The 15,494-nt window shown below is 41.2% G+C and overlaps 1 pseudogene; it reads left to right on the top strand.

The window, feature by feature from the left end:
• Window positions 1-14,789, top strand: part of LOC118587649 — a 32,490-nt pseudogene extending 17,701 nt beyond the window's left edge.
• The last annotated feature ends 705 nt before the right edge of the window (window positions 14,790-15,494 follow it).

Here is a 15,494-nt window from a genome sequence, read left to right as displayed (position 1 = left end):
GTTGATATAAAGTTGTATGAGAAAGCTGACTGAGCATGAACAGGAGAGAGCAGGCCAGCAAGCAGCATTCTTCCCTGGTTCCTGCCTTTGCTACCATCTGAGTTCCTGCCCTAACTTCCCCAGTGGTGAACTGAAACTTATAAGCTGAAATAAACCCTTTCCTCCCCACGATGCATTTGGTCAGTACTTTATCGCGACAATAGGAAAGCAAACTAGAGCATCAAGTACACATGACTTACATAGAATATGTCCCGTAGAACGTGGACAAACCGCGCATTCATACTGCTTGAATGTGGATCAGTGCAAATGGTCTCCTTTTAAGGAGGATTAAAAACAATTAGGGCATATTAGCAAAACCCGTACTGGAGATAGGAGTGCCCACATGAACTAGAATAAAGAGAAAAACCAGCCAAAAAGCCAGACTTAGGAGCTGGCGAATTTCGCAGCATCTGTGCAACTTGGCAGAGTCATTTAAAATAACTTCACACTACTCCAGATGGACAACCAGCACAGTCAGAGAGGCTCCTTGATGGAGACAGGCAGACCTGGGTAAGCAACTTCCTCTTGTCTCTGAGTTGGACCTCCAGCTTCACTGATTACTACTGGTGTGTGTGTGTGTGTGTGTGTGTGTGTGTGTGTGTGTGTGTGTGTGTGTGTGTGTGTGTTAGGGGATAGTGGTGGTGGGGTGTATGTGGAAGAATATGTAAAACAATTGTTTCAGACACTCATCCTGCTTGACCATATTCCCTCTCCTCTCTATGTCTACTCGTAACCATGGGTCAACTTCCTGGCTTGGTCCAGCAATAACTACCTGTTAGATTCTAAAGCAGTTGTTCTCAACCCATGGGTCGTGACCCCTTCGGGGATTGAACAGCCTTTTCACGGGGGTCACCTAAGACCATTGGAAAACATAGACACTTACACCATAATTCATAACAGTGGCAAACTTAGAGTTATGAAGTAGCAATGAAAAGAATTTTATGGTTGGGGGTCACCACACCATGAGGAGCTGTATTAAAGGGTCACTGTATTAAGTAAGGTGAGATCGACTGATTTTAAGGAACTTGGTAGTGAGTAAAGGTCCTTGCTACACTGCCTAAGAGACCTGAGTCTTGTTCCCATGGAAAGTGGAAAGAGAATGGGTTTTAAAGTTGTCTTCTGACTTTCACACATACCCATATGTGTATACACACACACACACACACACACACACACACACACACGTTAAAATAAAATTTTGAAAAATTTAAGGAAGTGGAAAGCTAGAGAGATGACTCAGCAATTTAGAGCAAGGGTTGCTCTTCCAGAGGACCTGGGTTCAAGCCACAGCATCACATGGTGGCTCACAACTGTAGACGAAATTCTAAACAGTCTTAGTAAATAAGAAACACAGAGCCACAACGGGAAGATGAGTAAATTATAATATCAATCAACAATAAACCCTGTTGTGATTAAAAAGTATAGGTGACATGACATGCTATTCCAATTTCTGTTCTTGGAAAGAGAAGATTTTACAAGCCTGATACCTTGCCAAACTGTTATTGAAGTAAAAGAGTTTCTTGTTGAAGTTCTTTTGGTCTCAAATTTTAATGTTCTTTTTGTGGACTCATACAACTGCTAAGGGAACTTTTGAAATTATATGTTGTGTCCAGCTTGTAGCAGAACACTCTCATAGTCTATCAGGCTACTTTAAATGTCAGTTTTTAAAAATTAAAGTTTAGACAAACCAAAAAGAAAACAAGAAAGAAAAAAAAACACAAAGCCAAATACAGAAGTAATAGCCAAAGAGATCAGAGAGCCACGACTACCTTATTTTACCACCTCACGGCCATCACTTCCCCAGAGAGAGCTACTTCCTGCCTGACTTGTGCTTTTATTGCCTTTCTGTTTTGCTTTCTCATTGGCTCTAAGCCCAGCCACATGATTTCCTTGTCACTGCCTGTCTATACAGACCTCCAGGTCTCTATGGTTGGTACTGGGATTAAAGGCACTGTCACCACGCTTGGCTGTGTCCTTGACCACACAGTAACTCTGCCTGCCATGTGATCAGATTAAGGGCATGTGCTACCACCACCAGACTTCTGCCTAATGGCTATTTGACCTCTGATCTCCAGGAAACTTTATTTATTAACATACAAATAAAATATCACATTTCATCACAAATAAAATATCACCACACACAAACATCAGTAACTCCAGCCCCAGGGCATGTAACTCCTTCTATCTTCTTTGGGCACAGTATGCACAGATGCATATACATCTATGCAGGCAAAACACCCATACACATAAAATAAAGATAGTGGGAAATTTAAAAATAAAAGGAATGTAAAGGAACTGGGAATATTTCCTCTCCTCATTACCAACCAGCTTTCTTCCCATCTTTGTGCTTGGACTTGGAAACTTGAGTTAATTTGGTCATGCAGCTTTCTCTGCTCTCCTTAATGACAGCTACTCGAAGTCATTTAACTTTTTAACTTATCCATTGTCTTCTGCAGAATATTCATGACACATGTGAGTCTTCAACAACTGTTGATGAATGTATGCACCATGAATGAATGAATGAATGAATGAGCAAGTGAGTGAGCTGTTATTAAAGTTGAAGATACGTTGGTCTTGGTGGCACCCTCTGCCCCCTATAATCTCAGCACTGAGAAGGGAAGCAGAAGCAGAAGAATTAGAAGTTCAAGGGAGGGTCTGAGAACAGAACAAATTTGAGGCTAGCCTGGGTTACTTGAGAACCTGTATCAAAACCAAACAAACCAATTGAATATATAAGATGTCCTGTGCTCTATTGATTCTGATTCTACATTGATTCCTAGAGAAATTCTCCCTGATGCATATTTAAAGATATTACTGGAAACATTATGCTATAATAGGGAAGATTAGAAGCATACCTATTCATTATCAAGGGATTGTACAAATAAATCAAGGTACATTCCAGTGATAGACTTCATGCCAAAGGACAGTAATAAACTTGGCATATCAACATAGTGTCCCCAAACAAAATCTTCAGTGAGAAAAGTGAGTTGGTGGATGAGACTCCATGTGGTATGATATTCATATAAACCTTGAAAACACAATTCTAAAACGCTTTTCACATATAATTAACTATAGGGCATAAGCAGGCAATGTGACTAAGAAAGACACTAGCCCACGTCTGAATGATGGCAGCTTCTGCAGTGAGGAAGTATGAAGACCTGAGAAAAGGAAACTATATGTCAGTTTTCAAATAGTATAACTGTGATGGATTGGGGATCTAGCTCTGTGGTAGGGTGCTTGCCTTGCAATTGTGGGGCTCTGGGTCCAATCTCTCACCATGGGCAAAGGATCTGTTTACACTTTAAGCTGGGTCTAACACCAAGCACAGAGAGAGCAAAGGATCTCAAGTTCAAGATTAGCTTTGGCTACACAACAAGAAGCTTTCTTAAACAAAACATTAAAAAACTGAAATGGTGTGAGGTAAATATGACAAAATAACAGGCTCTGTGAGCTCTACCCAATCAGTCGACAGATGCTTATGATACTGCCCATTTTTCATGTTTAACATGATTTATTAAGGGACAGATATATGGCTTCACTATTAAGAGTGCTTGCTGCATAATCATGAGGCCTGGAGTTTAGCACCATAAAACATGCCAGGCAAATGCTGCAATTCCAGCTTGGAGAGATCCAATGCCGTCCCCTGGTCTCTGTGTGTGCACAGGTGCATGAACCTGCTTGCACAGACACAGGCCAATAAACAAATGAATAAATAAATAAACAATGAGACACAAGATAATTAACTAACTAAATATTAATTCACAATGGGGCTCACTGCTAGTAATAAAATTGAAATGACAGGTCCTTTACTCACCCATCTCCAAAGCTTCTAAAATGTTTCATTACAAACAAAAAAACAAAAGGCAAACTACTTCTCTAATCTAAGTTCTTGCAACCATTTAGTAATGGAAACTACAAGAAAGGACAGAAGGTAAGGGCATAAATGGAGCAGACACTTCAGTGCTCCAGAGGCTGAATTCTCGTCAAGGCCCAGCTGTGCGCCATCTAGAATGGAAGGCAGGTCCTCCTCAAGGCCACCAGCGGTCATTTGACAGTGAGGATGGTGAGTCAGACCTGTCAGTCTTGATTTCTGTTAACGTAACAGACACCTTCTGTGGCTCACATTCTGACACTGCCTGTCTCTGGTGCATTGGGCACCAACAATATGAACGGACGATCGGACTTTTAACAAAAAGTAAGCCACCCCAATCCTCCCTGATCTTTTCTTACATTCATGTTCTTGTTGGAAAGGCTTTAAAGCTGGGCAGGGTGCCTCACACCTGTAATTCCTGCACTCAGGGGGCTAAGAGGATTACCACGAGTTCAAGGTCAGCACAAGCTACAAAGAAAGTCCCTGACTTTAAAAAATATGTCTTTTGAGGAGTTAGAGCTATTTCAAAGAGTTCCACAGATGAGATAACTCTATCATGAATGAGGGCTTAGAGTCTTACATCAAGCATCTTTAAACCCATGCATGCATTATCTCACACACAAAAATCCATTTTGGAGAGACCATTGAATTAATCATTTGTCTTTTAAAAAAATTAATTAATAAAGAAGATTCACCTTATTTTTTCTTTATGATTTTTTTTCTTGAGACAGGGTTTCTCTGTGGAACCACCCTGGCTGTCTGTCCTGGAACTCACTCTGTAAACCTGGCCTCGAACTCACAGAGATCCTCCTGTCTCTGCCTCCCAAGTGCTGGGATTAAAGGTGTGCGCCGCCACTGCCCGGCTTCTGTATGACTTTAATCACTGAGGTGGCTTGAATGAGAGTAGTCCCATAGGCTCATATGTCTGGATGCTTGGTCCCCAAATGGTGGAACTGTTTGGGAGGGATTAGGAGGTGTGGTCTTGTTGGAGGAGGTGTGTCAATGGAGGAGTGCTTTGAGGTTACAAAAGACTCCTGATATCCCCAGTAGTGGATAAAGATGTGAGCTCCCAGCTGTTTCTTCACACCACTGTTATGGACTCTGACCCTCTGAAACTGTAAGTCAAACTAGATGCTTTCTTTCATAGATTAGCTGGGCTATGTCATTTTATCACAGCAATAAGAAACTAAGCAAGACGATCACTATAAAAGCAAAGAGTGAGGGCTGGAGAGATGGCTCAGAGGTTAAGAGCACCAACTGCTCTTCCAGAGGTCCTGAGTTCAATTCCCAGCACCCACATGGTGGCTCACAACCATCTGTAATGAGATCTAGCACCCTTTTCTGTATATATAATAAATAAATCTTAAAAAAAAAAAAAAAGCAAAGAGTAGAAAGGATGGAGATTCCAAAAATAGAGAAAGGGCAGTGTGAGAACAATATGCCACTATGCAGTCCTTGGAGATTGTGTGGTTATTGAACATCCACAGCTGATCAGGGAATAGGAAGACAGAGAGAGAAAAAAAACACACAGCAGGCTTCCTGATGAAATGCATGCCACCATCTATGAAATAGGCTTGTTGAAACTTGAACCTGAAGAGGCCTTAATATCTAAATACTGATTTATAGAAGTAAAGAGGGCAGATAGAATGTGATAAAGGGAAATATCAATAAATACCCCCCCACACACACACCATGAAAACCCCTAGGAGAAGTTATCTAGAGCATGTGTGAGTCTATAACAAGTAGCTACCAGAGAGCCAGGCATGGAGGGATATGACTATATACCAGCATTCAGGAAGTGAATGCAGGAAGATCAGGAGTTCAAGGCCAGCCTAAGCTACGTAAGACCCTGCCTCAAAGTGACTAAACCAAGGCAACAAATAGAAAACAAGTAACTGCGAAGAAGAAGAGAAAAAGAAACCTGTGAGTGAAGCTCAGAGGGGAAAAGTGGAGGAGGAAGAAGTACCCTGCAATCCAGTCAGGATAGTGCCTCCTCTCGGGGGAGGAGGCATGGGGACTGTGACTGGATGTGTACAAGATGTCCAGAACATCTGGAGAATGTCTTTTGACATGAAGGATGAACTCGAGACATTGCTTTAAATAATCTGCTCAGCTGCTTGAGCCAGTGTTGAGCAGAAAGCCTACTGAACATAAGCATTGAAATTCAACAAGCTGAGGAGCAGAAAAATGTAATGCTTCTATTTATTTGTTCCACAATGAACTTCAATAGGCCTGTAAATTACATGATTCTTATCAACGCATTGAGAGCACATGAAGCAATTACAGAGAGACTGTTTTTTTAAGTACTACAGGATCTAGAGGTGCAACTCAGTGGGAGAACCATGAGCTTAAGGCTCATTTGATCCCTAATGCTGGGAGGAGGAGGAGGAGGAAGAGGAGGAGGAGGAGGAAGAGGAGGAGGAGATATATAGTGATAATTATATTGATTTGGCTCCTAATTTACTGGACATAAACACCATGCATTGTTTGCTTAGAGAATTCTGAGGTCATATTTCCCATTTCCTATCATGTCATCAAGAAGCAAAACATGAAAAGATAAACACAAACTTGTTGGCCGGAGTGTAACCACGCAAGAAGTCCAAATGTCAAGTCATGGAAACGATTTGAAGGCTTTATATGCTGTAGAAGCGAATTAAATTTCCTTTCTACTTTTTAGAATGAGTGTCCTAGTCTGCTGTTCTGTTGCTATGATAAAATAACTCTGACCAAACCTTACTCAGGGAGGAGAGGGTTTATTTCATCTTACACAGTCCCTCCTTGAGGGACGTCAAAGCAGGAATCTGGAGACAGGAACCGAAACAGAGACCATACCAAGGAATGTTGTTTACTGGCTTGTTCCCAGACTTGTGCTTAGTTTCCTACCTTATACATTCCAACACCCATCTGCCCAGTAACCTTTATCACCCATGGTAGGCTGATAAAATTTTTCATCAAGAAAATGCCCCCCAGACATGCCCACAGGTTGTACTCATAGAGGCAATCCGCCAGTTGAGACTCTTTCAGATAACCCTGGGTTGTTTCAAGTTGACAGCTAAAGCTAACCAGGAGAGTAAATACTGTCCTCAAAGCCAAGTACAGTACAATATATCATATCTGAATGTACTACCTGAAGACCACACTAATTGTAGAGCTTACATAGAAGTTTAATGGCATGTATTCACTGTTACTAGGGGATTGACAAAATTCTCAATTTTCATTGATATTAATAAGTATATTTTAAATAAGGTTTTGTGTTTTGGGGGTTTTGTTTTTCAAGACAAGGTTTCTTTGAGTAGTCCTGGCTGTCCTGGAGTTCACTCTGTAGACCAGGCTAGCCTCAAACTCACAGAGATCCATCTTTCTGTGCCTCCTGAGTGCTGAGATTAAAGACGTGCAACACCACCCCCTGGCTTAAATAAGTTTTTTTTTTTTTTTTTTTTTTTTTTTAAGATTTATTTATTTATTCTGTATACAGCATATATGACTGCAGGCCAGAAGAGGGCACCAGATCTCATTACCGATGGTTGTGAGCTACCATGTGGTTGTTGGGAATTGAACTCAGTACCTCTGGAAGAGCAGCCAGTGCTCTTAACCTCTGAGCCATCTCTCCAGCCCCTTAAATAAGTTTTATAATAATTATCTACTTTTCTCTAATTCACTCAATTACTATACACATAAAAACAATGTTAAAAATCCAAATACATTTAACCCAAGCACTCGGGAAGCAGAGGCAGGTGGATCTCTTAGAGTTTCCAGAAAGCCAGGACTGCTTCACAAAGAAACTCTGTCTCAAAAAACAAGAACAAACAAACAAACAAAAAATCCAAAAAGAGAGACCAGAGGGATGGCTCAATAGTTAAGAGCAAGGTTGGAATGGGAAAGGTAGGTCGATACAGAAGGAGAAGGAGGGAAGAATTTAAGAAAGGTAACTAAACATGAGCCTGGGAGCAACCAGTGGACTTGATTCCAGAGGACTTGAGTTCAGTTCCCACATGGCAGATCACAACTGTTGGGGGCACAGAGGTCCTTGTACTCACAGAGAAACACTAAGAGAACCAGGAATGTTAATCATGCCAGGGGTCTCTCCTCAATGGAGAAGATAAAAATCAAATACCTGCATTCCATTCGGAAGGCTGAGGGTGGATTTGGTTAATGACCTGGTGACCTTTTTGTCATCTGTGGAGGCAGACCTCATCCACCTTTAGCTATAGAGGCAGACCTCACCCAAATTCCCCAGAATGTTTATCTCAGACTCTTCCCTCCCTAGACCATTACCCATCCATAGGGGAGATGTCACAAGTACTTTGTGGCCTGCTAACCTTTATGCTGTCTCAGTCAGAGACCACGCTAAATTCTAGGCCCTTTTGCTATCGAACCCACCCTCGTAGCCATGTGTACTTTGTAGAAGAGTTTCTATGTAGTCACACCTTAAGCGTTATTGTGCACCTGGAAGTGGACTGATTGAACTGATTGTTGCTGGAAGCCTTTTCCCAAATCGTACAGTGTCTTAAACATGCTGACAGTGAAGTGCCTGGCGTTCGACTCCCTGAAGTCTGATCCAGGCTGACAAAGTCAATCTGCACGGGGTTTTCATTCTTATCTCTTCATGCGGTTTGCTTCCCTACCTGGATACCTGCAGGGACCCCCTCACACAACCACCCATGACTCAGGTTTCAGGAGATCCAAAGCCCTTTCTGACCTCCAAGGGTACCAGATATGCATGCGATGCACATACAATACATGATGGCAAAGAAAATTATGTTTTAACTTAATAAATTACTTTAAAAATAAATTATTAAAACAAAGTAATTCTTAAAAATATTTTTAATATAGAAAATAAATTATTGTTTAAAGAAGAAAATGGAGAAGTGGCTCAGCAGATGCCTGTCTATTGCACATTCCCACCCTAGCTCGGCTTCTGTGTGTGGCTCCTTAGCACGACCTAATCTGTCATGCAGTTTCTTCCTCCTGCTTGTGGCACATGAAAATATGTCCCAAATGATTAGTACACAGGAAATGCAGATGAAACCACAACAAAGACATCACTATGCATTCACTAAAGCAACAAAAATAAAATGTCTGACAACGCAAGTGTTGATGAGGACGTGGGACAATCAGGACTGCTGCACAGCTGGTGGGGACTGAACAGGGCACAGGCACCTTGAAAGACACTTCCGTAGTTTTCTTATAAACACACACCTGTCCCTCAATAACGTGTGTGTGTGTGTGTGTGTGTTACACACACATATATGTATATACACGCATATATATGTGTGTGTGTATATATGTATCATATATAATTTCAGGTAAATATAAATTAATAGGATTCCATGAAGGTTTATTGAACATCCTTAGCATTATTTGTCCTCTCTCCCTCTCCTTCTGTATTGACTTCCCTTTCCCATCCCAACTAAAAGCCCCTCCCTGTTTCCTCACTTTCCATACCCCTGTATCCTGCTTTCCTGTCTCTAGGACCACCCCCATGGTCCCTCTTGACTTCCCTGGTTTCTAAAGTTACTTCAGGTTGTACACTCACATCTGAAGATTGAGAACTAGGGACCACTGATGAAAGAGAATATTCAGCTTTTGTCTTTCTGGGTCTGGGTTACCTCCACCGTAGACAATTTTCTAGTCCTTTCCATTTACCTGTAAATTTCATGATTTCATTTTTCTTTACAGCTGAATACTATTCCATTATGTCTATGTACCACACATCAGTAGTGACACTCATATCTTAGTGATAACCAACAAATGTCTAATTGAACTTAAGGCCTGTTCTACAGAAGGGAAATCTCGCTTGGTGTTGTAAACCAAGACAACTACACCAGGCCAGTGAGGTCACAGATCTTAGAGGAAAGCCTACTGCTGTAACTTCACTAGACTCCCATAATTTCCGGTTGCATTATAAAATGTTTCCTTACATCCACAGATAAATGTAGCTCTCATCCCTCATCAAAAAAACTTCTTTGCAACTATGGAGACCATTAAAGAAAATCACAACTGGTCATAATGCAGAGATCAACTGACCATGGGGTGGGGGTGCCCAGGCCCAACAGATACATCTACAACACGGCTCCTGAATCTTCAGCTCAGGGAGCATCTCAGAAGAGGGGGGTGGGATTGTGAGAGCTAGAGGACCAGCACATCTGCTGGGAGCTTGTGTCTCCTAGAAATGACAGGGAAGATGCACCCACGGTACCCACCATGGCTGCCTAACTAAGACCTGAACAATGAACAACAGCAGTAGACATGTTAATGTGGATCCTGCCCCAGATAAAGAGCTAATGGCTGAGAGAATTAGTCTCTCCTGGGGATGAGACCCCTAATTAATTATCCAATACAAAATGGTTAGTCCTGAAGTTATATACATATGAGCAACACTGAACTGACTTATTGGGTTATATTTATGTATATATATATATGTGTGTGTGTGTGTGTGTGTGTGTGTGTGTGTGTGTGTGTGTGTGTGTGTTTATAGATATTTTACATCAAATATGTATACAACAATCAAAAATATAAGCTGTCAATTGGAGAGGGAGCAAGGGGACACATGGAAAGTGTTGGAGGGAAGAAAGGGAAGGAGCAAGTGATACAGTATTTTAATTACAATTTAAAAATTAACAAAAGAATCATGACAGATCCTACCTAAACACAAATCTCAGGAGGATAAGGAATGTGGACAAGCCTGCTGTCCTTCCTCATGCTTAAAATTTTCTGTGAGCCACAATGGAGAGAAATCCATGCAAGGAGTGTGTGAAAGTTCTGACACCCTCACCCTTAGAGTAAATGTCAGGGGTCACATGGGAAAAGTTCAACACATACAGCAATCTTCATGAGATAGGTCAGAGCGACCCAACTCTTTCTCAGCAGCATTTGCCTAGGGAGAAAACACTTAATTATTGTTAAGAATGTTAATCTCCTGGGTCTTTATTTTAAGGACCCTTTTACGTTTTTATTTGTTTTATGAATGAGCAACCATTCAGAATGGGCACCCGGCCCTTCAGGGACAGCTGACAGACCTTTCCTTTGTCAGCCAAGTAGTCCCTGCTTTAGCAACCAACTAGTCTGCCCTCTGCCTTGAAAGCTCTCTCCTCACTCCTAAGAAAACCTTAAGGAGCATTGCACCCACAGCCGCTTTGAAGCTCCGGCTTCTGCCTCAGGACGCCTTGCTCCCTCACCACTCAAGACAAATTGCCTGGCTCCGTTAGACTGTCCCTCAGCCATGACAAACTTCTGTGGGTTCTAGGCAACTGCACCTGTCCTGCAGCTATTCTTGCTGTAGAAAGGGGTACACCTCGTCAAGGACACAACAAAAACCTTATGATCGGTGCATGTCCAAAGCTTTCAATGGAGGCATGTGTTAGACTAGCGATTGGTGATGGGACAATCATAGAAGCCACGTGCAACCATGCCATGCCCCTCCTTGAACTGCTTTCAATTTTTCTTCTCTGGTCAGCCTGGAATACTTCTAGGTGTTGTAATATTAGGCCTCAATAAAGGCTTCTCCTGAATAGTTTTTTTTGTGTGTGTGGGGGTGGGGGGTGGGAGGGAAGTCCAATACAAAAACAGAAGTTGAAAGAGTCATGACCAGGAGCAAGGAAGGGGAGGAAACAGAAGGATGCTGGTCAAAGGATGCAGACACAATTATGTGGGCTGGACCAGTCAGACATTGAATTGAGGATTTGAAGGTCACTGTTAACAAGTGCTATATTGTATACTGAAAAATTGCTGCAAGCTGGGTGCTTTTTACCAGGCACACAAAGGAAGCCAACTCCATGGGATGACAGGTGTGTAATTTGCTTCGCAGTAGCAATCATTCTACCACATATAGGCACATCAAGTTATATACCTTTATTTTAGGCACATATTTATTTATTTAAAGCATACCTTAAATATAATAATGAAGTAATATTTACATTTTTAAATTGAATTTTATGTGTATGAGTGTTTTGCCTACAAGTATGTATGTACATCAATCACATGAGTGCCCGGTGCCTGTGGAGGTCAGAAGAGGGTGTTGGATCCCCTGGAACTGGAGTTATAGACATTTGTGAACTACCATGTAGATGCTGGGAACTGAACCCCAGTCTTCCATAAGAGCAATGAGTGCTCTTAACAACTGAGGTATCTCTCTAGCCTGAACTGGTTTCTAAAAGAAAGTATATATGTGCATAAGGAATGGACACAAATGTCAATACTAATTTTGTGGTAGTAAATATTGGAAATATCCCAAATTTTCAACACAAAGTATGTGGGTCAACTAATTGAAGTGTATTAGTACAATGATATATAATCTAGATCAATGCATATTATATTGCTACACACAATGTTAGAGATGATCTCTTCCTTTTTTCCTTTTTTTTTTTTTAAAGACAGGATCTCACTTTGTAACCTTGATTGGCCTGGAACTCAGAGATCCTCCTGCTTCTGCCTCCAGAGTGCTGGGATTAAAAACATAGACTAACATGCCAAGCAACAGCAGAGATAATTCCCAAAAGACTATGCCAAGCCAAATAAGATGGACATTCAGAATATATAATATTCCTCTCATGAAAGTCTAGATTAGACCAAACTAACCCAAACTAACAGAGAGACTGAAGTAGGCTAGGCAGCTGGGGGTGTAGCTCAGTATTTGTCTGGCATTTCTGAGGCTCTGGGTTTGATCCACAGTATCAGGAGAGAAAAAAAAATCAGTGTGGCACGGTGGGGAATCAGCTGTTAACTGTATGGTGGGCCATTATCAAAATGTAAATTTGAGTACATTTTATTATACTCAATTTCTAGTTAATAAAGTTGATCTAAAAAATTTCTAGAACAAACTATACATTAAAAATGCTAAAAATGGGCCAGCAAGATAGCTCAGAGGGTAAAGGTACCTGCTGCGAAGCCTGGCAATCTGAGTGGATTCTTGGAACCTTCATCATGGAAGGAGAGAACTGACTCCTGTAAGTTGTCCTCTGACCCCTAAATGCTCATCTTGGAACATATCTGTACACACATGCACTCATGCATACATATACACAATAAATAAAGGTAATAAAAAATTTTAAGAGGCTAGAGAGTGGGTCAGTGGTTAAAAACTCTTATTTCTCTTGGAAAGGATCTGGGGTTCAGTTCCCAGCACCCACACAGTGGCTCACAACTGTTCACAACTCTAGTTCCAGGGGATCTAACACCCTTTTCTGACTTCCCTTATCATAAGGCACCAAGCACACGTGTGGAGCACAGACGTACATGCAAAAAATAAGATAAATAATCATTTTTTAAAAAGACACCAAGAAAGCAAGGCCCTCGAAGTCAGCATGAGCAAACCTCATAAGAACTCACAAAAACTGAAGCAGTATGTGCAAGGCCTGCACAGGTCTGCACCAGGTCCTCTTTATATGTATCATGGCTTCTAGTTTAGTGTTTTTAAGTGTGCAAAAGAGTGGGCCTCTGATTCTTGTGCCTTCTCTCAGGTTCTTTTCCTTCTGTTGGTCTTTCTTGTCCAACTTCAATATAATAATTTTGGTTTTATCTTTCATATTTTTTTTTTTACATTTTTTGAATGAATGAATGAATGAATGAATGAAAATCTAGCCACTAGGGTAAAGGTTAACAACTGAACTGTCATTTATATCTGCTGGGAGAGGGAAAATCAGTTTTCTCCAATGGAGTGACACTTAGTATATCCAGAGCAGGCCTCATGTTCAGGAGTAGTTGACCAGCATATAATGGACTCCATGCTTTTTATTAAAAAAATGTGATTTTATTTGGTTACAGTTTGGTGGGTTTTTTGTTTTTTCTTTTTGAGTGTTGTTTTGTTTTCTTGTTTGGGGCATTTTGCTGTATTGGGTTTCTGTTCTTATAAGAAAGAAGTTGAAGTCAGGTGAGTGCTGGGAGGCGGATCTGGAAGGACTTGGGGGAGGGGAAGAATATGATCAAATATATTTAAATTTCAAAATTGTTTTAAGTAATAAAAATGTAATAAAAATAAGAAAACTTAAGTTCTAAAAGGATTCGGAGTAGAGAAAAAGTTCAGCAGGTTACAGTCCTAAGACAAAGCTTCCTGGAAGAAGAATCTTGAAGACACAAATCATCCTGAGGAAGTAGGAGGAAGAAAAGATGAAAATTGGAAATTAACACAGCGGGCTTTGAAAAAAATGATGATTATTTTGCTTTCAGTTTGGGGTTGGATTATTATTTTTTTTTCACAAAGTAGTGTTTCTGAGAATTAGGTTTTTATTATTTCTGCAACATCATTTAGCAGCAATTATTAACCTTTAAAATCTCACCAGTGGAAGCTCTTTGCTTTTGCCGTGGTGTCCGCAGCCGTGAGTAGGCTCAGGATACAGAGGAGGCTTTCAACCAGCGTCCTCCACTGTGGTAAGAAGGTCTGGTTGGACCCCAATGAAATCGCCAATGCCAACTTCCGCCAGCAGATCCGGAAGCTGAACAAAGACGATTATCCAGAAGCCTGTGACTGTCCATTCCTGGCTCAATGCCGGAAAAACACTTTGGCTCGACAGAAGGGCAGGTATATGGGCATAGGGGAACGGAAGGATACCGCCAACTTTCAAATGCTGGAGAAAGTGACCTGTAAGAAGGATGTGGATCCTGGGCCGACTTCTCAGGAATTACTGTGAATTCAAGAAGATTGACCGCCATATGTATCAGAGTCTGTACCTGAAGGTCAAGGGAATATCTTCAAAAACAAGTTGATTCTCATGGAGCACATCTGCAAGCTGAAATCAGAGAAGGCCCACAAGAAGCTTCTGGCTGACCAGGTTGAGGTTGCAGGTCTAAGACCAAGGATGCACAAAAGCATCGGGAGGAGCCCTTCCAGGCCAAGAAGCAGAAGATCATCAAGACGCTGTCCAACAAGGAAGAAGCCAAGTAATAAACTTCCCTCATGTCTCTACATAGCGGGCTGCCTGTAGCCTCAGGTGGATCAGTCATTAAAATAAAACAAGCCTTAAAAAAACAACCCACCAGCGATGAAATATTACAGGTTTTAAATAATGTTTCTCAAGATTTTGTCTAATGGATTTTCAGGGATCTGAATAGTTGTGTCTGGTCCTTGACCAAGACGGTTTAATTATCCTCATCTATTGACTCATGGCATTCTCTCCTGTGCAGGGGTGTGAATCTATCTTTGTATATCTTGTGAAATCCAGAGTTCTCTGCCCTCCCTCCTGGCTGGTAATCAAGAATTCAGTAATATCTTCTCTCCTTGCCTGAGAGAGAAACCTCACAAGACAAGTGACCAGAGAATCTTATCTTGATATCCTGGTGGAAGTCCATGCAAGTGACTCTCATATGAGATTCTTTTTAATTATGCAATGAAACATGATGTCATAAGCAGAACTAGCCACAGGAGCAGAAAAAGAGGGGATGGAGATGGGACATAATGTTTGGACATTAGGAGGACTGGACTGTCTCTCAAAATGATCATCCCATGTGGACCAGTAGTTAGGACTTATTCCTATAGCTCAAGGTTTTATTTTTAAAATAGATGACATTTGAGAATTCCTTTCATGTCCACATGTTAACATTCTTGAGAATGTAGTATCATTGGCAGCCTGGTCTACAAAGTCTTTAAATT

This window comes from Onychomys torridus, chromosome 7 (genome assembly GCF_903995425.1).
Source record: "Onychomys torridus chromosome 7, mOncTor1.1, whole genome shotgun sequence".
In the NCBI taxonomy this organism is placed as follows: Eukaryota; Metazoa; Chordata; class Mammalia; order Rodentia; family Cricetidae; genus Onychomys; species Onychomys torridus.
The sequence above is the reverse complement of the archived record's forward strand: the minus strand, read 5'-3'. Positions and strand labels throughout refer to the sequence as shown.